The 25,215-nt window shown below is 45.4% G+C and overlaps 1 protein-coding gene across 4 annotated transcripts in view; it reads right to left on the bottom strand.

The window, feature by feature from the left end:
* The window catches only part of DIAPH2 (diaphanous related formin 2), an 829,633-nt gene that overhangs the window by 215,151 nt on the left and 589,267 nt on the right, over positions 1 to 25,215 (bottom strand). The window lies entirely within an intron of this gene.

Raw genomic sequence — 25,215 nt, 5'->3', positions numbered from 1 at the left:
CAACATAAAGTAGGGAACTCATAACTTAATAGCACAAAACCAAAACTTGTTTGTATGTAGAATTTCCCCATAATGAGGCTACCCTTCTGCTTGCTGAAGAGAGATTCATATGCATTTGATGTATTGAGTGAACTTTACTTAGGCTATGTCTATACTAGAGGGTTTTGTCGACAAGATGGCCATTTTGTTGACATAACCCAGAGAGCGTCCAGATTCCCAAGAGCGTTCTGTCTGCAGTAAGTCAACAGAATGCAGCAGTTTTGTCAACAGTTATACCTCACATGCCACAAGGAAGAAAGTGTCTTTTGACAGAGATCTGCTGACAAAAAGCCTGTCTGGATGTTCCATGGGTCCTTGTGTCAACTGACAGGACACTGGGTGACTTCAGCTGGCTGTTTTGCTGACAGAGTGGCTGGGCCACCCATCTGCTCTCTGTCAACTGAGCAGATTATTCTTTCGATCCACTTTGGCGGTCTGGCCACTATCTGAGGACAGAAGTTTTGTCAGAAGATATCTTCTGACAAAAACTTCTGCTGCCAGATTCCTGTAGTCTAAACATAGCCTCAGTCAAAAACTGTAGTTTCTTTTCCTATAAGAAAAAAATCATCTACACATATAGTCAGAATATTACAGCTTGGGGAGGTGGAGAATCATCTGTTGTAAAGAATTACTGAAGGATATTATTTTTCACAAATGAAGCTGATTTCTACCTAGATTAGATACATGTAAAAGTGAGGTTTCAAAATATACAGTGCCTACCAACCAAGTAATAAAATGAGGTGTTAATCTATTTTATCATGTATCCAATAAGGGGAATGAAAAAAAAAGTTAGTACTTAACGATCCTGAACATGTAGCAATCTATACAACCCTTAGAGAGAGAGCAACATGAAATACTAATAGGTTTGAGAGAGACAGAGAGAGAGATGATTAGAAATATTGAAATAGTTCTTTACAACTAAACAGCAGGTAGCAGCTATGGGGAGATGGAGATTCATGAAATTATTCTAGAGCAACCCCTTGGGCTCATGTAGGCAAAATAATGGGCCTACATCAGACTGTCATAGAGAGAAATTTGAGATTGGCAAGTAGCATGCTGTTGGTTTTAACTGCAGTTTAACTTACACTTTCTAAAATGTTGTGTTGAGATTTTCAAAGGAATCAAGGCAATTTAGAGCTGCAATGACACTAAGGGAAGCTATCTGTCTGAATTTCTTACATTTAAAAAAAAAATCAGACTCTCCGTCTGCCCAAATTATTAAAATGACTTAGCTCAAACCTACAAATAAGGAGGTACATATCTAAGGTAAAAAGGAGCCCAGCATGGTACCTCTGAACCCAAATAAAATTCCAAGTTCTCTGAACATTGGCAATACCGTATCTGTTTGCCAGCTGCTCACTCAAACATTTCGGTGACTTGTTTCCAACACATGAAATAACTTCTGAAATAAGCCTGGCAATTTTGCGCTGGAGTAAACAAAACCTTCTGACAAGGAGGAGGTGGTAATCATGATGATGAGATTGGTGGGCTCCTTATAATTTCTACTCTAAAGGTTAGGGCACTCGCCCAGGATGTAGGAGCCCTGCATATAATCTTCCCCCTCCCCTTTGCTTGCTGCAGTGAAGAAATATGCATTTTATTTGCTCACATTACAATACATTTTCCAAGTAACAGGCCTATGGGACTATTCTGGATAAAAATAAACAAACAAAAAAAAAAAAAAGCCACAGAAGGCCTGGATCAGTTGAAGATTGAGCTCTGGAACCCCGAAGGAGTGATGGGTCCAAGAACTCTGACTCCATTCCGAGCCCAGATGTTTGCATAACAATTTTTAGGCCTTCAGTCAGAGCTCTGTGAGTCCAAGTCAGCTGACGCGTGCCAGCCACAGCTGTGTTGTGGGACTTCTCTCTATGTAGACGTATCCTGAAATAACACCAACCTTTATAGCATCCATTAGCTAATAACTTTTTTTTCCCCCAGAGGTCCTAGGCGCGCACAGCTCCACATCATCAATGGAATTCAAGGTTCAGAGCACCTCTGAACAATACACCTTAAGAATTGTATTTGCTGCACCACTGTATCACCAAGCACACCATTAAAAGCAACAGTATTTTGACAGAAAGGGAAAAAAAATCAATATTTTATCCTTTTTATTCTTGGACAGTTCTGCCTCTGCACATTTGATCGCAACCGGCAGAGACTTCATTTCATTGCAACTTCACAAACAGCAATTTAAGCAAATCCTCACAAACTTAAGGAAAAAAAAACAAAACAAAAGAAACGAGAAATGTCACAGATTAACAAACTAGTAGCCCAGTAGCCATTCAAATACTGTGGCCACACTGAAGAACGCTCCATATTTTGTAGTAGAAAGGCATAGCATAGAAAACAACCTGAAAAATGTATTTGAAAATTTATATTTGGCCTGATCCTGCTTTCAGACAAAAATCTCAACTGAAGCGAAAAAGAATTTTGCCAGAGTGAGGACTTCAGGATCAGGCCCATCATCTGATGAAAATGTTGGCTGCCCAGAACTGCCTTGTTTAAAACTGAGAGGACAAGCTGGGGGCAGCTCCCCTCCTTCAAGATGGCTCATGGTAGAAAATAAGCCATGTTGAAGGAAGGGAACTGCCCCCCTCAAAACCTCCCATCCCCCAAATTCTCCCAACACTAACAGCACTGACATGAAACCAATATTATATCAATATGAGAAAATAGGCCATATGACAAACCAAAGTCAATCCATCAAGCTTCTAATATTTAAGGTCTCCAATATTTTATTTTATTTCAATACTTTCACCATTTTTAATGTGTTCATTTGTTACTACTGCCCTTGAGAGCTGCTTCTACTGACTGAGGATGTGTCTAGATTGAAGAAATCCATAGGCAAAAAATGTGCAAATTGCACAAATCATTTGAGTATCTCCTGTCAAAAGTTCTGTCGTGAGAGCCTTTCCCAACATTTGACCCACCTACATGGAGCCAAATGTTGGGAAAACCCCCTCTGCTGACACCTCCCTTCTTCCTCGTGGAATGAGGATTACCATAGTGTTGGCAGAGGGCTCCTAGAGTGGCAGACATCAGTCAGGATCCATCCAGGCTCACAACAAAAGCCTGCAATCTAGACATAGCCTAAGTTACCTTCTATATAAAGCAGTTTCTCCTAGAAACACTCAAGTTTGTGATCATGTCTTAGCCTCCATTCATCGTCTCGTCATCCTCTCAAATAACTGTGTGACAGCTACTTTAGGATTTTACAATAATTCATAATTTTTGTTAATCAGTTCTTCAGGTGAACATTGTAAACAGAGCTGGGTAAGCTATTTCAAATAACATTTATTTAGAAAATTTAATCTTTTTGTCTGTTATTTGAGATTATTTAATCAATGTTTATGTGAATATATCTTGTGCTCTCCAAATGTGTCAACAACATTGTTTCACAAGTATTTACAATATATAATTAATACTGTGTGCTCAGCCTCCTCTAGATAACTAATTTTACTGGAATAAGAGGTTTGAAGCAAATCACTTGTGGCACAAACATTTACAAGAACATATTTATAATTGTCTCCATGACGCTCAAGTGTGAGTAACTGCACAACTTTTTGGCATCACGCCCCCTCCTTTTGATTTTTGAGACAACCTCATACCCCGCAACCCATTTCTTTTGCCATCATCCAACCCCACTTCTAACAAGAAATTTAATTTGTAATTTAAAACAAACAGAAAAAGGTGATATACAAATGTTATTTAAAATTAAAAATAAGGATGAATAGTTTTTCTTGGCCCAAAAATTTAATAAAAATGTAATTTAACATCAGAAACAGCAGAAACAAAATGAATTTAACATGGAAGATGACTGCATTTTCTTCACAAGTTAGAAAATCCTAGGTTTGAAAAATGAAAGTGCGCAACGCCAATCATTTCTGACATTAAGTCAATTTCTTTGTTTCGTTTTTCACGTGACTAAACTTGAAAAGCTTTTTTCACAGAGGTACATTGACAAAAATGAAAGAATAATATGTAGCGCTTCTTCTCCAACATTGGAAATATTTTATCCAAAATTCCTCCAAGCTTGAGTTTTCGAAATTATCTTTTGCACTTGAATTGTATTTTATTTCAAGTGCTTTTTCTTGCAATACTTCTGGCAATATATTAACATGAATGTTGAATGGATTGTGTACTAATTGATGAATGGGGTTGACAGAAAAGTTGCCTGGAAAATAGAGAGCAGACTCAGTGGAGCTGTGCTGCCCTGCCCTGAGACAACCAGCAGAGCCTTAGTGCCTCCCCACTGCCAGGGCCCCCTTACCTCCTGCCGGACCTTAACCCCTGCTGGGCCAACACCACTCCAGTCACAGGCTGTGAAGGCTGGTTCCAGCCCCATGCTGGACATGGCCCTAGCCCCTGGCTCCACCCTGAATGGACTGATGGCATGGCCCCAGAGCTGCAGGCGTGGCCCAGGCCCTGCAGACACCAACTGCAGTCCTTGCCACGGTGCCGGATACTGTGCAGACCCCATCCCAGCCCAGAGGCCAACTATGTACCTGCCAGGCTAACGGCAACAGCCCCCACATTGTGAGTGCCTGGTGCAGCCGCAGCTGGCCAGCTGCCTGAGCCCCGTGCCAGCTGCCACAGATGCCTGCACCAGCCGCCAAAGCAGCCTGTGCCAACCGCCCACCTTCCCAAGCCCTGCGCTGCCAGAACTACCTGCCCCCGCACCAGCCACCAGAGTAAGTTGCCTGCTCTCCCGCCAGCCTCCCGAGCAGCCATCCAAGCTGAGGGTCAGCTGCCTGAGCTCCATGCTGCTGGGGCCAGCCACCCGAGCCTGGTGAGTCGCCTGCCTAAGCCCTGCCCCTCCCCTCCCCCAAAACCAGGCACCACCAGCCTCCCACTCTTACTCCATCCTCCTCCAGCCTTTTCCCGCGAGCCAGGCCCCCCCACCCCCCATCTAATCCCAACCTCATCATCCTCTCTTCCACCCAACCCACACTCCTTTGCAGGAGACAGCTAGCTCCAACGTGGGTCTTTGCCAGCTGCCTGCCTTTTATAGCGGCTGCACCGGGTCGCCCACGTAAAATGGCAGGGGCTGAGATGTGGAAGCACAGGCCAACTCTTTCTTGGAGTCAGGGAGGCGCGGGTGATGGGAGGGGTTGGGTCACCTCACCTCGCCCCACCCCCCTGGGAGGCACACTCCCCAGTTTGGGAAACCATGGTATATATCATTAATTGTGCATATTCAACATAACTATGCATTGCTCTTAAAATCCTGCATATTAACAGCTACTTACAATATTTAAATGTTCCAAAACAAAGAAATTTCAGAGTTAAGAATAAAAATCCTGTAGTGGGTAACTACAGCACATTTGTAAAGGTACGCATATTTCCTTCTCAAAGCACTGGTTAAACACTGGAATAAACTGCCTAGGGAGGTTGTGCAATAGCCATGACTGGAGATATTTAAGAGAAGGTTAGATATCGGGGATGGTCTGGATGGTGTTTGGTCCTGCTGCGAGGGCAGGGAACAGGACTCGATCACCTCTCAAGGTCCCTTCCAGTTCTAATATTCTATGATTTATACCAATATACCATATGGATTGCTGTACTTTTATTTAAGCAGATTTATTTTCAGTCTTTACTGAAAAGGTTCAGAATTATTTTCTTCTACAAGAAGGTTTTGTCATCCACTTTTCTTTGTAAAAATGATCACTGTAATACAAAAGAAAAAAAAGGATTACATTTTACAGAGTAAAGCAGAAGGTATAAGAGACAGGCTGAGTGATCATGTTTAATATGGTAGCTGTCTTCTTTGCGATTATGGTAAAAGTGGATTTGATTAAAGTACATAAAAATCTTAAAATTAAGTTTCTACTTTTTACCCAGGACACTAGGACAAAGGGGTATAAGTGAAAAATCATAGGAGGAAAACAAAACAAAACTGCTTTTGAGCAGATGTTAGGAAATGCTTTTTCATGCACAAAGAGTCATGAGAGCAGTCAACGGGTAGTTATGCAGCACTGTTGGGGCTAAAATATTTGTGTTACTTAGAAAACAGTAAGATGTTACCATAGAAGGGAATAAAGGCTTAAAGAAGAAAAAAAGGTTGGAGGACAAATGATATTGCTTTTGTATAAAAAGTGTTAATAAAGAATGGTGTACCTATTTCTCTAGGAATATTAATTCTGTATCTTTGTTCTAGAAGAGATCATGAAATAGTCTATTTAATGATCAGCATAAATAAACATAAAAAAGATGGGAAACGTATGTAATTCTCTATAATATGGCAAAATATTTGGGCAAGGATGAGTCCACATGGGAATAATTTAAGATTTCCCTTAAATAGTATAATTAGAGTACCTTTGTGAAATTAGCCAAAACCTTAATTATAAGCTACTCTGGGACTAAATACACAACACAAACAAAATCCTAAGTAAATTTGTTGGTAGCGCACCCAACAGCTTTCAGGTTAATTCTTTTTTTTCCTGGCCATCACTTTGAAGATCAGATGAAAAGTTCAATTGAGCTTATTTGTACAAATGATTCTCCCTCCTGACAGAGAAACAGTTTCATTGAAGAAAATTAACTGTTGTTTGGGGAGTGAGCTGATGCAAAATCTGAATACGTGGCCCCCCCTTGCGCTTATTAGAGTTCACTGAAGTAAGCCTCTTCTTGTTTTCAGCAGAGACAGTTTACTGCTTAGCTTTCTCAAGAAGCAAATAAAAAATTAATGCTTTCCTTACATGCTGCACATATCTTGAGGTTTGACAAACAAACAGATCTTTGCACACTAACAGTTGTGAATCGCACCTCACAGGTAAATTATTGAAAACAAGAAGAAAGAAATAGACTACAGTGTGCAAATCTCCTTGGATATTAAAGATGAAGTTAGTTACAAAGCGGTCATGCACTGATAATGAAAGCTGGCTACAGTCCCTAAGGCCTTCCTTTAGATTTGCCTTACGATGACAAAAAACGCAATATGAAGTTGAAAGGAAAAACTTCTCTTTTGTCACAGCTCATTAGAATGGCAAACTTCGATTAACTGGAAGTTAATCTATAACCTACAGAAAAGCAAAGTTTTTTTTTTGTTTTGTTTTGTTTTTTAAAAGCTCAGCTGGTTGTTCACTTGAGTGTTGCCATGCAAAATATGTTTGTTTTCTCATGTTATATCGGAATGTTCCATTAGCACTTCGGGGTGAAAGACAAAGAAAATATTAGCTGAATGACAAAGAAGGCAAAGAAACCTGAAATACGATGAAGTACAGTATGTAGTAAGTACAGGCCCAGTATGAGGCCTTAGGCCTGAACCAAAGTAATGGTCAAGACTTGGCTAACAGAAAGCAAAGTGCAGCTGTGAGGTAAAGGAATGCATTACTCACAGAAGATGGCAAGAAGAGGGTTGCTGGTGCATAAACATATATACCTAGCATATTGAAGTAGGTACATGCTACCAGAACTCCCTACCCCGGAACATTGCACAGATAAGAAAGAATAGGCCAATCCATCCCAATGACAGGGGCAAAAGGGTAGTATGACAGGTACATGGTACAAGAACTCCCTACCCTGGAACATCCCACAAATAAGAAAGAATACGCCAATACATCCCAATGACAGGGACAAAAGGATAATATGATGGATAGAGTTGTTTTGTTCAAACCAACATGTACAAAGGGGGAGGCGGCACCTAACTACGTAGAAGGGGTGTACCTCAATACGTCAGGAGTGATGTGTAAGTTGTTTGTACCTGTGTATAAGAATGTAATCTTGGGATGTGGTCTGGGTCCGGCCGAGGGGGCAGTGGAAAGTCCCGCCACTGACTGAGCCGAGTCCATTGACTGTGGGTGAATATTTGTAGTATGCCCTGACTTAGACTAAGAAATCTACAGGGAACTACTATTGTATCCAATACGGCAACAAACCTGGCCGACGTGCCTTCGCACCTTACTAGCCTCTGTGGTCATTGGGGGTTCTCTTCGAGTCTGCTGTGTCAGCTATCTGCAGAGCTGGGGCAGCGCACAGAGGGAACGCACGCACGCAGCCGAGCGATACATTGGAGAGAGCAGAGCACCACGCTGGTGGCAACTCTGACGACACAGTACACTAAAAACTGTGTTACTCGGAACTTTACAAACTGGAAAGTTCTAGTGACCAGCATTTCTCATACAGGTTGAACCTCTCTAGTGTTGCACACTCTGGTCTGGTAACATCTGTGGTCCAGCGTGGTATTATTTTGCCAGACGTCCACTTATCATGAGCATAGGCACATTTCCCGTGGTCCCATAAAGTTTGTTTACAGCCACCAGTCCTGGCTCTCAGTCTTCTGTGCTGTTATTGAGCTCTAATTTACTAGTTAATGTCTTAAAAGCCCAGTTAGGAGTATTATCAACACTTCCACTGCTTGAAAGAATTGACCTCCCATGGTTCGGCAAATTCTGTGTTTTGGCACCAGTCAAGCCCTGAGGTCACCAGACTAGAGAGGTTCAACTTGTATCTCCCAATATGAATCTTCCATCTCGTAACCAAGACTAATATATTGTCTAAGAGGTTATGCAATTGAACATTCTGCAGTCTATTTTTGTGCAAAAATGACAATTGATGTTGATAATCATGAACCTGAGGAACTGCAAGATCCTGAAGTGCCTTCTGAATCAAAGAAAGATTAAATTATGTTTAGTACAGTTTTAGGGTTAAGTGTATTTTACCAATCATTTGTATACCCCATGCTGCCCAAAGTGATATGCAGTGACATAAGATAACCTACTGTATATATTACTTGTATATACCTAAGTGCTTCAAGAAACCAACCACTCTGCAGTGCAGTACTACTATTGAATTGATGAGCACAGAAAGGTTACTCACCGTAGTAACGGTGGTTCTTTGTGATGTGTCCCCGTGGGTGCTCCACATTAGCTGTAGGGCTCGCTCGGCGCTGCAGATCGGATCTTCCAAGCAGTTTCTGCCGGACCGCGCATGCGCCGGTGCGCGCTCCTCCCTTGCGCGCTCCTGGCCACCTGCGCGATCCGGTCCCCGCCAGTTCCTTGACCAACCGCCTCGGATGCTCCTGCAAAACACTAAACAGAGATCCGAAGCGGGGAGGATGGGCGGCTAGTGGAGCACCCACGGGGACACATCTCGAAGAACCACCGTTACTACGGTGAGTAACCTTTCTTTCTTCTTTGAGTGTCCCCGTGGGTGCTCCACATTAGGTGACTACCCAGCAGTAACCCAAGATAGGAGGTGGGTAATCGGAGTATGTGCAGCTTGTCCCCGAGAGGACCTCTGTCGACAGACGGGTATCCTCTTGCAATACCCTGTGAAGGGCGTAATGTTTGGCGAAGGTGTCATAGGATGACCAGGTCGCCGCTCTGCAAATGTCTTTTAGCGCAACGCCCTTGAAAAAGGCTGTTGATGCCGCCACCGCCCAAGTGGAATGAGCCCTGGGAGTGGCCAGTAAAGGAGTCTTTTTGAGTTTGTAGCACATTTTTATGCAGGATAAGATGTGCTTCGAGATTCTCTGCGAAGAGAGACCTTCTCCTTTCCATTTGGGAGCGAGAGAGACTAGGAGTCTATCCGTTTTCCGGAAGGACTTGGTCCTGTCTATATAGAAGGCTAGCGCCCTCCTCACGTTCAGGAGGTGTAGGCGCGCCTCTTTGTTAGAGTTATGAGGCTTTGGATAAAACGAGGGTAAAACAATAGGTTTGTTAATATGAAACTCAGAAGAAACTTTAGGAACAAAGGCTGGATGCAGCCGTATCGTTACCGCCTCCTTGGAAAAAACAGTGCAGGGTGGCGTTGCCATAATTGCCGCAAGCTCGCTCACCCTGCGAGCTGACGTGATTGCGAGAAGAAAAGTCGTCTTTATCGTAAGGAGGCGGAGGAAAACCGTGGCCAAAGGCTCGAACGGTGGTCCCGTTAGCACATTAAGCACCAGGTCCAAGTTCCACGAAGGTGGAAGCGGTTTCCAAGGGGGGTATAGATTTACCAACCCTTTGAGGAACCCAGTAACCATGGGATGGGCGAACACCGTGTGCCCTTCCTCTTCGTGTCTGAACGCCGAAATGGTGGCAAGGTGGACCTTTAACGAGGATAGAGAGAGTCCTCCTCTCTTGAGGTCCAGTAAATACTCTAATATTACAGGTATAGGCACCGAAAGGGGGGCTAGCTGTTTGGTAGAACACCATGCCGTGAAGCGAGTCCATTTCTGCTTGTAGGTCTTCCTGGTGGAAGTCCTCCTGCTACTTTCTAGGACTTGTTGCACTTCCTCCGTACATGTGCTCTCTCGGGAGCTGAGCCATGGATTAACCACGCTTGTAGTCGCAGGCCTTGGGGGTGCGGATGCACCATGGACCCTTGGGCTTGCATGAGCAGATCCGGCACCACCGGAAGGGGCATCGGTGGACGGTCCGACATGCACAGGAGTAGGGTAACCATTGCTGTCGATCCCACGTTGCGACTATCAGGATCATTCGGGCTCCTTCCCTCCTGGCTTTCTGCAAGACTTTGTGGATCAGCACTGTGGGAGGAAAAGCGTAAAGCAGGGGGCCCCTCCACGAGATCGCGAATGCGTCCCCCAGGGACCCCTGTCCCAGTCCTGCCCTGGAGCAGAATCGTGGGCACTTCTTGTTGTGTTGAGTGGCAAACAGGTCTATCTGGGGAAAACCCCATGCGTGAAAAATCGGTCGTAGCAGATCGGGACGGATCTGCCACTCGTGTGTGAGTGCGAAACGCCTGCTCAGCTGGTCTGCCTTCACATTGTGAGCACCTGGTAAGTACGAGGCTTTCAAGATTATATTGTTGGCGATGCACCAGTTCCATAACCGGACTGCTTCCGCACATAAGGCACGGGACCGAGCTCCTCCTTGCTGATTTATATAAAACATGGTGGAGGTATTGTCTGTACTGATCCCGGCAACTTTGCCTTGTATATGGTCTCAAAAGTGTCTGCAGGTGTTGAACACTGCTCTGAGCTCCAGTATATGTATGTGCAGTGACTGCTCCGTGGAGGACCACAGCCCTTGAGTCACCTCTTCGCCCATGTGTGATCCCCACCCTATGAGGGAGGCATCTGTAGTAAGAAAAACCAATATTTGTGGTTGGTGGAAGGGTACCCCTGTTAGCAAGTTCTTGGGATTTACCCACCATTGCAGGGATTTGCGCACCTCTGCTGTGGGCAACACCACCCTGTGGACGGTGTGTGCTGCCGGTTTGTATACGCTCACCAGCCAGTGCTGCATGCTGCGCATGTGTAACCTGGCGTTCTGTACTATGAATGTCGCTGCTGCCATGTGGCCCAGCAGCTGTAAGCACGTCAGGACCGGCACCGTAGGGCTGAAGGTGATGACCTGCACGAGGGAGCCTATGGCCCGAAAGCGAGTCTCTGGTAGATACACTCTCGCTGTAATGGAATCTATGTGTGCCCCTATGAACTCTATGTCCTGTGTGGGGTCTATCTTTGATTTTGCCAGATTGATCACCAGGCCGAGCGAAGAGAACGTGCCTGCCGTGACGCGTATCATGCGTAGTACCTCTTCCTTCGAGGCCCCTTTGAGTAGGCAGTCGTCCAGATATGGGAATATAAATACCCCGTCTGTGCAGGTAGGCTGACACCACTGCCAAGGTCTTGGTAAAGACTCTGGGGGCCGAGGAGTGGCCAAACGGTAGGACCTTGTATTGAAAATGTTCTTTGCCTACCATGAACCGGAGGAATCGTCGGTGAGCCGGATGGATAGTTATGTGAAAATACGCGTCTTGTAAGTTGAGGGCTGTGAACCAATCTCCATCGTCCAGTGCCGTAAGGATGGAGGTGATTGTGATCATCCGAAAACGTTGCGTGCGCAGGTACCGGTTGAGGCCTCGAACATCTAAGATGGGCCTCCAGCCTCCTGTCTTTTTCTCCGTGAGGAAGTACCTCGAGTAGAACCCTTTTCCTTGCAGTTGCTCCGGCACTCTTTCCACTGCCCCTATGAGCATGAGATGGTCTACCTCCTGCTTGAGCCTCGCTACGTAGGAGGCCTCCAGGAGGTGGGGCCTGGGTAGAGGTCGTGGCGGTGGGAGCGACTGGAAGGGGATGGCGTACCCCGTGGCTATGATCTCCAGCACCCATTTGTCTGTGGTGATCCTTTGCCACTGATCGTAGAATGGTCCGAGGCGATGGTGGAATAGCCGCTTCGGATGACCTTGTGCGATGGTAGTGATGGCGCAGCCCTGGATCTGTGTGTCAAACTTGTGGCCTTTGGCCCTGCCCCGAGGACGCACGGCTCCGTTGGGAACGTCGCCTGGGAGTTCTGTACTGCTGGTGCTGTTGATGTCGCCCTTGCTCGTAACCCCTGTGGTACTGGGGACGCTGTTGCTGGTACTGGTACCGTCTTTGTTGAGGGTAGTACGTTTTCTTTTTGTATGGATGGGTGTAAATCCCCAGGGTTCCAAGTGTGGCTCTTGAATCTTTACTGGAATGAAGGACTGAGTCAGTTGATTCAGCAAACAGCTTCTGCGAGTCGAAGGGAAGATCGACTATCTTTGCCTGCAGATCCCTCGGTATACCCAAAGTCTGGAGCCAGGACTCCCTTCGCATCACCACTGCCGTAGCTGTGGAGCGTGCTGCTGTGTCCGCAACATCCAGGGCGATCTGAACTCCCGTCCTCGAGGCTGCATAGCCTTCTTGCACGATGGCCTTGAGCACTGGTTTGTTGTCCTCTGGAAGCGAGTCCACGAGGGAGGTTAACCTAGTGTAATTGTCGAAATTATGGTTCGCTAAATGCGCTGCGTAATTTGCCATTCGCAACAGTAGAGTGGAGGAGGAGTAGACCTTTCTGCCGAACAGCTCTAGCTTCTTGGCATCTTTGTCTGTTCCCGTCTTGAATTGAGATGTCTTTGATCTTTGTTGCGACGACTCCACCACCAAGGAATTTGGTTGTGGGTGGCTGAACAGGAACTCCATGCCCTTCGCCGGCACGAAGTATTTCTTATCTGCTCTCTTGTGGACAGGCGGAATAGTTGCAGGGGTCTGCCATATCGTAGTGGCGGACTCCAAGATTGCTTCATCAAGCGGTATTGCTATTTTGGAGGAAGCCGGAGGTCTCAGATTTTTGAGGAGCTTATGGTGTTTCTCTTGCACCTCTGATGTCTGGATGCCTTGCGTGAAGGCCACCCTCTTAAACAGCTCTTGAAACTGTTTGAGATCATCCGGAGGATGGACGTCCCCCGGGGCCGTAGCCTCGGCCGGGGAGGAGAGCGAGGAACCAGTAGGGTACGCCTCTTTGGACCCCTCCGGTTCCTGTTGGTGATGGTACATCCGCTCGCTGGAAGCTTGTAAGGGAAAATCTCGGGGATCCATAACCAGTTCCCCCTGATATACTTGAGTCTCTGTCCCCGTTCGCGATTGCCCTCAGGGATACGGGACCGTCTGAGGGGATCTTTCCCTGGTAGATTGCCAGTGGTGTCTATGCCCCGCGTGATAGGGGCGACCATGGCAGCATGGGCACTGTTCTTGGGAAGGTGACTTAGACCACTCCCTTGGTGCATACCCTCTGCGTCTGGGGGAGCGATATTGTCAAGAGACCTGCGACACTGGAGAGAGCGATTTGTGATAGTACTCCAGCGGCTCAAACCCCAGGAAGGGTGAAGGTGGTCCCAGCCAGGGCGAGGCTGGTTGTAAAAATGGAGATGGGGGCTCCGGGTAGGCTAGGGGGGACCCCTGCCTTCTTGTTGGAGTCTGCAGCCTAAGCGGAGGGCTGAGAGATAGCAACTGTGCAGCCCTGTCTGGAGAGGGGCTGTGGTGCCTTGCTTTGTGTGCAGCCTTCCCCCTCCCTTGAGGGGGTAGCTCCGCCCTCTGACGTGTAGGGGATCTCGGCCCCGTCCGCGCCATGCTCTGCACGCTCATAGGCGGTGCCACATGGGTGGTGTCCTCCGGTGCCTGCAGGCTGCGTACCTGCATGCTCTGCACCTCCGGTTCCCCGGGGGTCGGTGCTGCTGCTTGCGGTGCCGCCGGTACCGGCGCTTGTTTAGCCGCCGCCCTGCCTGCGGTGCAGGGTGGCTGTTTGATTATCGGAGGCTGAGCCGCCTCCATGTGGCTCTCCGTGCCACCGCCGATCAGCTGTTGCTGCGGCTGGGGGCTGTGCGCTCCTCCCGTCCGGCTCGCTGTTGCTGCCGGTAGAGATCGGACTGGGGAGACTTCCTTCCGTTTTTGCGCTGATGGGGTGAGGGAGGCGGCTTTCCTTTTATGGGCCCCAGAGGGTCCCTCCTGCTGCGGCCGCTCCGGCACGTCTGGCTGGAGGGCCTTGTTGAAAAGCAGCATTTTAAGCCGCATCTCCCTGTCCTTCCTTGCTCTGGCTGTTAATTTTGCACAGAAGGAGCATTTCTGCGTGACATGGGACTCCCCCAGGCACCTTATGCAGAGACTGTGCCCATCAGACGCTGGCATTGTCTCTCGGCAGGACTCGCATTTCTTGAATCCTGAAGAGGACATTGTTGGTGAGTCTTTCAGTTGTTAATGGGTACTTAGCACCTTCTCTGTGCTGTTTTTCCCCCTCTCGGATAGCCTGCTGCGGCAGGAGGGCTAATGGCCCTAGGCTCCTGGCCTCCGGTGCTCCGCTTGTTACTAGGACTGGACTGAATGCCGTCCCGCTTTTTGTTTCTTTTTTTTTTTTTGAAAATAACAGCTGGCTAACTTAACAGTAGCCTAAGAACTTGAAAACTTTAAAGAAAACAGTTAAAACCATTGAATACGCTAACTTGGCCATAGCCTAGTCGGATTCCGTCTGCAGCCGATGGCGGTTAAGAGGAACTGGCAGGGACCGGATCGCGCACGTGGCCAGGAGCACGCAAAGGAGCAGCGCGCACCGGCGCATGCGCGGTCCGGCAGGAACTGCTTGGAAGATCCGATCTGCGGCACCGGGCGAGCCCGACACCTAATGTGGAGCACCCACGGCGACACTCGAAGAAGAACCATATATTATTTTGTACTGTATTCAATATATTGTATTCTATTTGAAAATTGGTATTTCTTTGGTATGTATAACTCTTAGTTTAGTGGAAATTTGGCATTACCAGGACCCCATATTCTTCAGCATGCTGGATAATAAAGCTTTCATTGTAGCATCAAATATAGCAGTTAAACCACGTGTTTCCCAGTGCGCGAATATGAAACAATAAAAAGGGTAAAAATCATGCTTGCGCTCCTGTGAGTCAATCTTTGGTTCAAGCATCGGAAGCACGATGCCTGACATGGAATTTCTGAAGGATGTCATTAGAGATTATGTCTCCTGGCAAATAGAGTTACTGTGGTATATTCAGAAGGGATATGTGCTTTCATAACCAGCTTGTCAACATCACATCAGAAGTTGCGAAGACAAAATTAAGGCGAGGAATGCAACAGTGGTCTTCAAAGTGCAATAAAATCAGAGTAAATAAAGATCAGGGCTAACGACACAAGTGCATCTACCCTGTACATCTTTTAACTCTGTATACTACATTTATGTACTGCAAATTTGAAAAAAACAAACAAACCAACCCTACTTTTACTAAATAGAGTTTAAGTGAATAGATTTTGGGCTATTGGCCTAAATACTACTTCCACCTAAATATTTTAAATCAAAATCTTGTGTCATAATTGACATGAAAAACCCGAATACAGTTAACTAACAATGGAATATTTTAAATGATTTCTTACACTTCAACAAAATACACACTTCTCATAAAAGGAAAAATGGCAGGAAACTGGCTATACAGATTTTTAGCTCTTTTTCATTTGAGTTAAAGAAATGTAAACTTTATATAGTTTTTAAAATTAGCCACTATGGATTGAACCTCTCTAGTCCAGCACTCTCTCATTCAGCACCATTTGTCATCTGGCATGATTTTAGTTAGGTGGATATCCACTTATCATGGGTATGGCTTTCCCATGGTCCCATAAAGTTTGTTGACAGTCCAGTCCTGGCTCTCAGTGTTCTGTGCTATTACTTAGCTGTAATTTACTCTTAAATGTCTTCTAAGAGCTCAGTAAGCAGTGGAAGTGTTGGTAATGCACTACACAATATTTACCTTCTGTGGCTTGGCAAATTCTCTAGTTTGACACCAGTCAGATCCTCAGGGCATTGGACTAAAAAGGTTCAGCTTGTGGCTGTTTAAAGTTCATTTATTTTGTTTAATATCAAAATACAATACATGGCCACAATGATCAAACCAGATGAATAAAATATAACAACATAAAAACAGGAGAAAAAACAAAGGACTATCATTAAGATCCATTAAGGCTGCTGTTTTAAATCTGGTTTATGAATGCATTGATCAAAAGTAGCTAGTTTCTGATGTTACTGAAATTAATTGCTGGGCTTAGTCTAGAGACTACTGAACAAAGACTCAGTACAAAATAGTTCTTACAACAGTCACGCTTCTTGTTAGGGTCAGCACAAGCCAAAAACACTATGCAATTGAACTACTCTCTCATGCGCATAAGCAGTCCATCCAAGTCAGAGTGGAGACTCATTGGTACAGTGGTACGCAAAAGCTTGGATTGCTTCATGTCTGATCTGAATGTGCAGAGACAACTTAACAGAGCTTGCCAGCACAGTATTCCTTTAAAATCAAGGTGGAATAATACTGTGAGATCACTGTCTAGAGAGAGCAGCTCAAGTGTAAAGTCTCAGAAACCTTAATACACCCTGACCTTGATATTATGCATTAAAGATAACTCTTGGGAAGAAAGTCCTCTGTTGAAAACCCATCAGGAGAGTTAATGGAGAAAGTGAGAGCTGGTAAGAGTTGCAAAGAACTGAGAGAGTAGGGCTGATGTAAGTTAATTAATGCCTATAACAAAGCTACAGAGAGTGGAGGGAAAAGGATGATGCCACCTGCATTCATAAAGCAATTCATGGAAAGTCTAAAGGGACTGGTGTGGAGACTGTGTGATGTTCCAGTTCAAAATTTCATTAGTATTTTTTAAATGACATTGGTCAGATTAATCTTCCATTGTATTTCAGTAATGACCAGGTTCTTGTAGTATTTTGCACACTTAAGTTTAAAAAAGAATCACTGTATTCAGCACGTCAAGTAGGGGGGCTTGATCTTTCAATGCACTTATTAATCACAGTGACTCCTGCTGTATTCATATTAAGACATAACACAATTTTATGATTTTACACACCATTTCACTACACGGCTCCACACCAGTGATTAAACAAGTGCAGTGACAGAGCAAGCCCAAACAGATGCTGAATCAAATGTTATCTGTGAGCTTCCACCTGCTCCTTGTCCCCAACAATGCTAACTCCTCCACTTGAATCTCTGGGGCAGGCCTTATCCTGTCTGATAATTGGATTCCATTCAGAAGATCTTTGGATCCAAATTTTTGAGTTGAATGAAACCTTCTTCATTTAAGTCACAAACGTATGGATCCTGCCTTTATCATCCACTACACCTGTGGCTGCAGGCAGGCCTAGGGACAGACTTTGCCAGGCTTAGCGGGGAGTGGCTCTGGATCCCCGAAAGGGGTTGGGCCTTGGGACAAGGGGTGGGCTATCCTCCTCCAGCCAGCGACTCAGCACCACCAGGCTTGCCCTGCCCAAGACTCTGGAGGCAATTTAGACAGACTGCAATTCTGGCCACTACCACCACCAAGACAGCAACAATGATAGCTGGGATCCCCTAGCCCTTTTCAATTGAAAGTCCTGGGGGCAGCTGCCCCTTCTGGTGCTTACTATTGCCAGCCGTGGCTGCAGGGAAGTAATCAGCACATCACTCCAACCTCTCTTTCAGAGAAAAAAAAAAGTCTATCTTGTGATTATACGTAGAATATGACTCAGATTTGGTCCATATGATGCTTAGCAAATAGGAGACATTACCTTTTTTTCAATTATATTAATAGTTTGCTTTTCCTGAACTTACCTTTACTCAGGTACTATTTCTTTACTTACAAAGGTTTCTAGCTTTCCCCTGATTCCTCTATTCAAGACTGTAAATAGGAGACTTTACTATTAGTTTTGATAAACAAGACAGTATTCACTAACAAGGGAATTTAAGGAGCATACCAAACACGAGTTTTTGTTGCATACTGCCATTCCAAAATAAGAGCAATGTTCTGATTTAATTCCTTGCACTGTGGAATTTTGCTGAAAAAACGGTTTTTTATGTTCCTTACTCCTCTATGGTTTATTTTTCCATAGTTTTCTGCTATTCCTTCACATGCATCTTTCAGACTATTCCATGGACTTCCTGCTTTCTAAACATCTTGCCTACGCACATAAACCATACAACAGTAAGCTGGTAGGCAGATCACTACCTCTCTCTCTGTCTGGTGTCAATTTGTCATTCAATTTGCCAGGCACTCAAGACATATAATATGACTTCAGCTAGGGATGCTAACTGGTAAACTTCACCCTAAAGGGATAAGGCTTGCTGTTTACAGCTAGCGGGCAGGGGCTGCTCCAGTCTTGCTGCATCTGCCACAAATGGGACACTCAAGCCTGATCAGAGCAGCCCTGGTCCACAGTGACTTCAGGAGTGCCACAGGTGGGGGCCACTCCAGCCTGGCTGAAGCCTTCATATGCACCCTCCCCCCATTTAAGCCGTTAACTAATTAAATGGAATTTTACTTCTCTAACTTCAGCTTGATCAGGTTAAGGGATAATGTGAGAACATATAATAAGTACCTACACAGGGAGTCAAAATGGACTCTTCAATCCCACATGCACCAGTATGAAAAAATGTGGTGGCTGAATGTTGAAGCTCAATACATCGGATTGGAAATTAAGTTAATTAATTATGTGAATTAATCACTGGAACAATTTACCAAAAGCTGTGATAGCCTTTCCATCACTAACCATTTGAGACTGAATATTGTTATTAAAATACACACACACACACACACACACACTCTCTCTCTCTCCAGATTAAGTCAGAATAAATTCATGGAAGTTCTATGTTCTGTATCGTGTAGGAAATCAGCAAATGCAACAAAACTGGAAAGAATGACAAGGTTAACCGAAATGGCATTTGTACTACAACAACCTTCCGTGGTGAAAAACACATTTTCTTTCTTATGAAAAAAGTGTAACAAATGCTCCTTTCCCCCTATTTTAAAGTGGACAAGAGAGAAATTAGCTTTATAAAATCTAAGGACACTTGGGATCCTTGTGACCTAATGCTGACTGTCAATTCATTAACAGAAAATCATGCTTTATATTTTGCTGGAGCATAAAGAATAACTTTTAGACCTCTAAATAACCTGAAAGCGTATTCTCCATAGATGCTGACTGACTGACAATCAGTGGTCATTTTGATGATAAAAAACAAAACAAAAAAACAACAACAACAACAAAAAAAAAACCCAACAGATGAGTTTATTTTTTTCTTTTACAGGAACCCATCTGTCTACGATACCAATTGATAAACTGCCTGTATCTGTTTTTTTGGTGGGCTATTTTTCTGGTGGGCATTCTGTTTTCAAACAATAGGTTTAGACCTGTCAATATGTAAACATATTGGCATAAAAGGCAGAACCTGAAGATAGGACTTATGAGCCAACTTCCTCTTTTTGGGAGTCATTCGCTGAATGCCTAGTTAACTAAGATAGGGTAGTTTTGTTAGGGTATACCTGGAAGAGTATAATTTGATTGAAAACAGCCATCACATTTTTAAGAGAAGAGTTTTGCTTAACTAATTCACAAAAATTATTTAACGAACTGCAACAAAGCCAAGTTAAAACACAGAGAATACAGGCATTTAGAATGCAATTAATACAACTTCAAGGGGTGACTTTGTCTGAATTGATGGCAACTCTCCCCACAGTTATGTTTTTTTTTTTTTTAAAAAAGTCCTCCCGTTCTTAGGTATTGAGAGCAGGTGGCAGGAAGCAGAGATACTCATAAGCTGTGTGTGGGGTGGTCAGGGCAAGCCACTGGCTCCTGTGCATCTGGGGTAGTTCAGATTCGACCTGTTCCTCTGGGCTGAGCCCCCTCTCTTGCATAAATTAACAGCTCCCACCTTTCCACCCATGGGATCCGTACAGGATGGGGGTTTTATTGTCTGTGCTATGGGCAGTGAACTAGTGACCTGTCTGAGAGCTGGAAAGAGAAGTTACTCACTTGTAGTAACAATGGTTCTTCGAGATGTCTCCCCGTGGGTGCTCCACAGTAGGTGTCAGGCTCGCCCGGTGCCGCAGATCGGAAATCTTCTAGCAGTTTCCACTGGATCGTGCATGTGCCGATGTGCGCCGCTCCCTTGCGCGCCCTCGGTCATACGCGCGATCCGGTCCCCTCCAGTTCCTTGACCTACTGCCCCGGATGCTCCTGAAAAACACTGGACAGAGATCTGAAGCCGGGAGGATGGGCGGGTAGTGGAGCACCCACGGGGACACATCTCGAAGAACCATCGTTACTACAAGTGAGTAGCTTCTCTTTCTTCTTCGAGTGGTCCCCGTGGGTGCTCCACAATAGGTGACTACCCAGCAGTAACCCAAGTAAGGAGGTGGGTACTCGATTCATGTGCAGCTTGCCCCTGAGAGGACTGCTGTCAACAGACGGGTATCCTCATCGAACACCCGATGCAGGTCATAATGCTTGACGAAGGTGTCGTAGGATGACCAAGTCGCCGCTCTGCAAATGTCTTTCAATGCGATTCCCTTGAAGAAGGCCGTTGATGCCGCTACCGCTCTGGTGGAGTGAGCCCTGGGCGGGGCCAGCAAAGGGATCTTTCGAAGCTCGTAGCACAGTTTTATACAGGACACAATGTGCTTTGAAATTCTCTGGGAAGAGAGGCCTTCCCCTTTGACCTGGGAGCGAGAGACACCAGAAGCCTGTCCATTTTCCGGAAGGGCTTAGTTCTGCCTATGTAAAAGGCCAGCGCCCTCCTCACATCTAGGAGATGCAGGCGCGCCTCCTTGCTGGAGCTGTGAGGCTTCGGGTAAAACGAGGGTAATACTATTGGTTCGTTAATGTGGAATTCCGAGGAAACTTTCGGAACGAAGGCTGCGTGTAACCATAAGATCACTGCCTCCTTTGAGAATACTGTGCAGGGCGGTGTTACCATCACTGCTGCGAGCTCGCTCACCCTGCAGGCTGACGTAATCGCAAGAAGGAAGGTTGTTTTCATGGTAAGTAGTCGGAGAGGTACCGTGGCTAATGGTTCGAAGGGTTGTCCTGATAGCGTGTGGAGGACCAAGTCCAAACTCCACGATGGTGGTAGCGGTTTTCGAGGAGGGTACAGGTTTACCAGCCCCTTCAAGAACCTTGTGACGATAGGATGGGTGAATACGGTGGGCCCTTCCTCTTTGTGCCGAAAAGCTGATATAGCTGCGAGGTGGACCTTTAGCGAGGATAGAGAGAGCCCGTCTCGTTTGAGGTCCAGCAGGTATTCTAGAATTACAGTTATAGGAACGTCAAGAGGAGCTAACTGTTTGGCAGAGCACCAGGCAGTAAAGCATGTCCATTTCTGTTTGTAAGTCCTTCTGGTGGAGGTCCTTCTGCTACACTCTAAGACTTGTCTTACTCCCTCCGTACACGTGCTCTCTAAGGCGCTGAACCATGGATTAACCATGCTTGTAGGCGGAGTCCCTGAGGGTGCGGGTGCACTATGGACCCCTGAGCCTGCGTGAGTAAGTCCGGCGCTACCGGTAGGGGGAGTGGTGGACGATCCAACATGCGCAGAAGCAGGGGAAACCATTGTTGTCGGTCCCAAGTTGGAACTATGAGTATCATGCGAGCTCTCTCCCTTCTGGCTTTCTGCAGAACCTTGTGGATAAGTGTTGTGGGGGGAAACGCGTAGAGTAGAGGGCCCTTCCATGAGATCATGAAGGCGTCCCCCAGAGACCCCCGCCCTATTCCTGCTCTGGAGCAGTACTGAGGGCACTTCTTGTTGCGCTGGGTGGCAAACAAATCGACTTGGGGAAACCCCCAGGTGCAAAATATGCATCGTAGCGGATCTGCCATTCGTGCGTGAGTGCGAAGCGCCTGCTCAGTTGATCTGCCTTCACGTTGTGGGCACCCGGCAAGTACGAGGCTTTCAACATTATGTAGTTGGCAATGCACCAATTCCACAATCGGACTGCTTCTACGCATAGCGCACGGAACCATGTCCCTCCCTTGTTGACTGATGTAGACTGTTGTGACTGAGCTGATGTCAACAGTCCACACATCAGGGTGCAGTTCCTAGACAAAACCAAATTTAAAGCAGACTTAGGAAAAGGCATCCCCTAAAACATGGTTTCCCAAACTGGCGGGCGCTTGAAGAAATTCCGGGGGCGGGGGGGAGGGTGGCAACTCAGACCCTCCCCCATAATTCCCCCCACCTGAAGAAAGATCTGGCCTTTGCTTTTGGCTTCAGCCCCTGCCATTTTATGTGGGTGACCCAGCTCAGCCCCTATAAAAAGCAGGGAGCTGGCAAAGACCTGAGTGGAGCTGGCCACCTTCTGCAAATGAAAGTGAGTGTGGGTTGGTGAGGAGGATGAGGATGGGGTTAGTTGGGGGACTGGGGGTGGCCTGGCTTTGTGGGAGGGCAGAGGAGGGGCTCGGATGGCCAGCCAGCTTGCGGGACTTGTGGGGCTCAGGTGGTTGGCCGTGGCAGAGCAGGGCTTGGGTGGCTGGCCCCAGCAGCGTGGGGCTTGGGTGGCTCAGGATGGTGGGTGGGCAGCTGGCCCGGGCAGCATGGGGCTTGAGTGAGCAGCTCAGGTGGCTGGCTGGTTGGTGGGTGGGTGGGCATCTGGTCCCAGCAGCAGGGGCTTGGGCGGCTATCAGGCAGGTGGACTGCTGGCCCCAACGGCTGGCAGGTGAGTGGGTGGCTACCCCTGGTGGCATGGGGCTCTGCGGGTGGCTCTGGCAATGCAGATCTCAGGTGGGTTGGCAGCTGGCATGGGTAGCTCTAGAGGCTGGCACAGGGCTCAGGCAGCTGGCCAGCTGGGGCTGCACCAGGTATCCACAAGGGGCCAAGAAAAATTATTTGTGCTTGCTTTTAATTTTAAACAACATTTTTATATCAAGCTTTTGTGTTTATTTAAAATTACAAATTGAATTTTTTGTTAAAGGGGTGGTTGGATGATGGTAAAGAAGAGGTGTCCAGCGTGAGGATTTCTCAAAAATCAAAAGGGAGGCATGATGCCAAAAAGTTTGGGAACCACTGCCCTAAAGAAACTGAGGTGTTGGTTTGGGGCAGTGAGGAGTAAACCCACCTTTCCTCAATCTCTTAACTTTCATAAGAGGGGAGGGAGTTAGAATCTCAGGTATGGACAGGAACCAGGTTTGGAGGAGTGGATGGCAGCTCTCCTCCGACTGCAAACAAGAAAGGAATTATGTCCCACACTGTAGAAATTATTGCAGTTAGTTTCCTCATGAGTCAATAAAGTTGTGGACAAATCAACATCATCTTCCTGAATGTCCAACACAACGTCACAGGGCTTTTGGTAAGAATTTGGTTGGCCAAGGAAATAGTCCATAGTAGAATGTAGTGAAAGGCTGTCTTGCTTAACAACCTGAATTACTATTAGTATTTGTTAACTGCCCCGTACTGCACTAAACAGAGCATAAGAGACTGTCAGCCTGGCCAAGGGTACTTCGCATGATTTATGATTATGTTATAAACCAAGAATAAAGGAGATTGAGTTTGTCCTCACTAGAGGAAAGACTAAATCAATAATACTTGAAATTCATGTCTCTCCAGTAAAACATCTGGGTAAAAAAGGCACCTTCTTACACTGCACATCTAGTCTCTAACTATTTTAGTCCCGTTTACACAGAACTTCTTACCGTGAGAGGAGAGTAAGTTCACTTCTATTTTCACTGACATTTCAAACTGCACAGTGTAAACTGTGTTCTGCCCCATTACAAGTGCGCATGGGCAAACAAGAGAACCACTGAATACAGTGAAATACCAAAATATAACTGAGGGCACAAGGGGGAAAAAAAGCCGAAAACAGATATCTGGAAAATTTAGTGAGAACTTGGAAGGTCAAGGACAGTCTAATCCAAAAGAGACTGCAAGTGAAGAGGAGACTAAAAAAGATGCAGTGTCCAGTGATGGGAGTGCTAAGCATCCTGATGTAAATGAGAAGGCTCTTTTTCTTTCTCCTTAATTTACTACTTCTTTCCTTTGTTCACACAGAAGACTCAGAAAAAGAGAAGTCACGATAAAGGGGACTAACCTGCCTGCTCTCTGCTTCCAGCAAGTAGAGCAATAAAAAGTAGGAAAATGAGATTCTGACATGGAGTTTGTAATCAAAACAATGGACACTTCTTTATTTCTGGCATTTCTAGATGGAGCCATAACAGCTCAGTGTACCTTCATGACTTGTGGGGAACATTTGACTAGATTACTGAACAGGATTGCTGTCAGTTGTACTTGACTATTTGCAGTCATATGGTTGACAGCCTTACAGATTTCAAGGAGCCTCTTGATTGACAGCCGTTAGGACGAGCTATACTGTGTATTTTCTACAGTTACAATCATCACATAACAGTATAAAAATAACACCAACTTTCCTGCACAAAGCTAATCATGCAGATAGATAAAAAACTATTCAACAAAACAATTAGACATTTTCAAGGGAACTTGGTATGTGCGGGACAAGAGATACAGCAATAAAGTTGCACATCCAGAGAAGAGAGAAATAAAGAAGTCAGGTTTGTTGGGTTAAGTGGCTTTTTCCAGAGCACCAAGTCTTTCTGTCCTAGAGCATGGAAAATATTTTGATAGTAATCGATATCTGTAGCTGCTCACAAATCAACTGAGAAAGGTCAGTCACTGTACCATCCCAGATTGCCTCCCTTTCCTCCTGATGCTACGAGATAATGCAATAATAACTTATTTATAGGAAACATTTTCCTGAAAAATTTTATGTGAAGAAGAACTGCAAAGGGAATTTTCTCTTACTTTCCAGTCACTGATATGCTTTCATCAGGACAATTGAAACTAGGTTTTTGTCCTACAATTGACTGTTTTGAACTTTACAAAAACTTGTCATAACTTCTGAAAGCCTATAATACATTTCATTTTTAGACAAAAAAGCAAGATTCCTGAAATGTTACTAAAGATTAATTTATCCATTTAAGCCTTTTAATTTTTTGTGTAAGGTTATATCTTTTTAAAATTAATTGAAACATATGTCTTAGTTAAAATAATTTTATTCTGTTTGTACTATTAAATTTTATTTTTGTGTTCTCTGAAAAAAGTTTAAGTTTTGATGACAAGAACAATTATAGAAGAAAAATATATGTCCGCTTCTGACCCTAAGTA

Source organism: Carettochelys insculpta, chromosome 13, assembly GCF_033958435.1.
Source record: "Carettochelys insculpta isolate YL-2023 chromosome 13, ASM3395843v1, whole genome shotgun sequence".
Classification (NCBI taxonomy): Eukaryota; Metazoa; Chordata; order Testudines; family Carettochelyidae; genus Carettochelys; species Carettochelys insculpta.
This window is presented reverse-complemented; position numbering and strand designations above follow the sequence as displayed.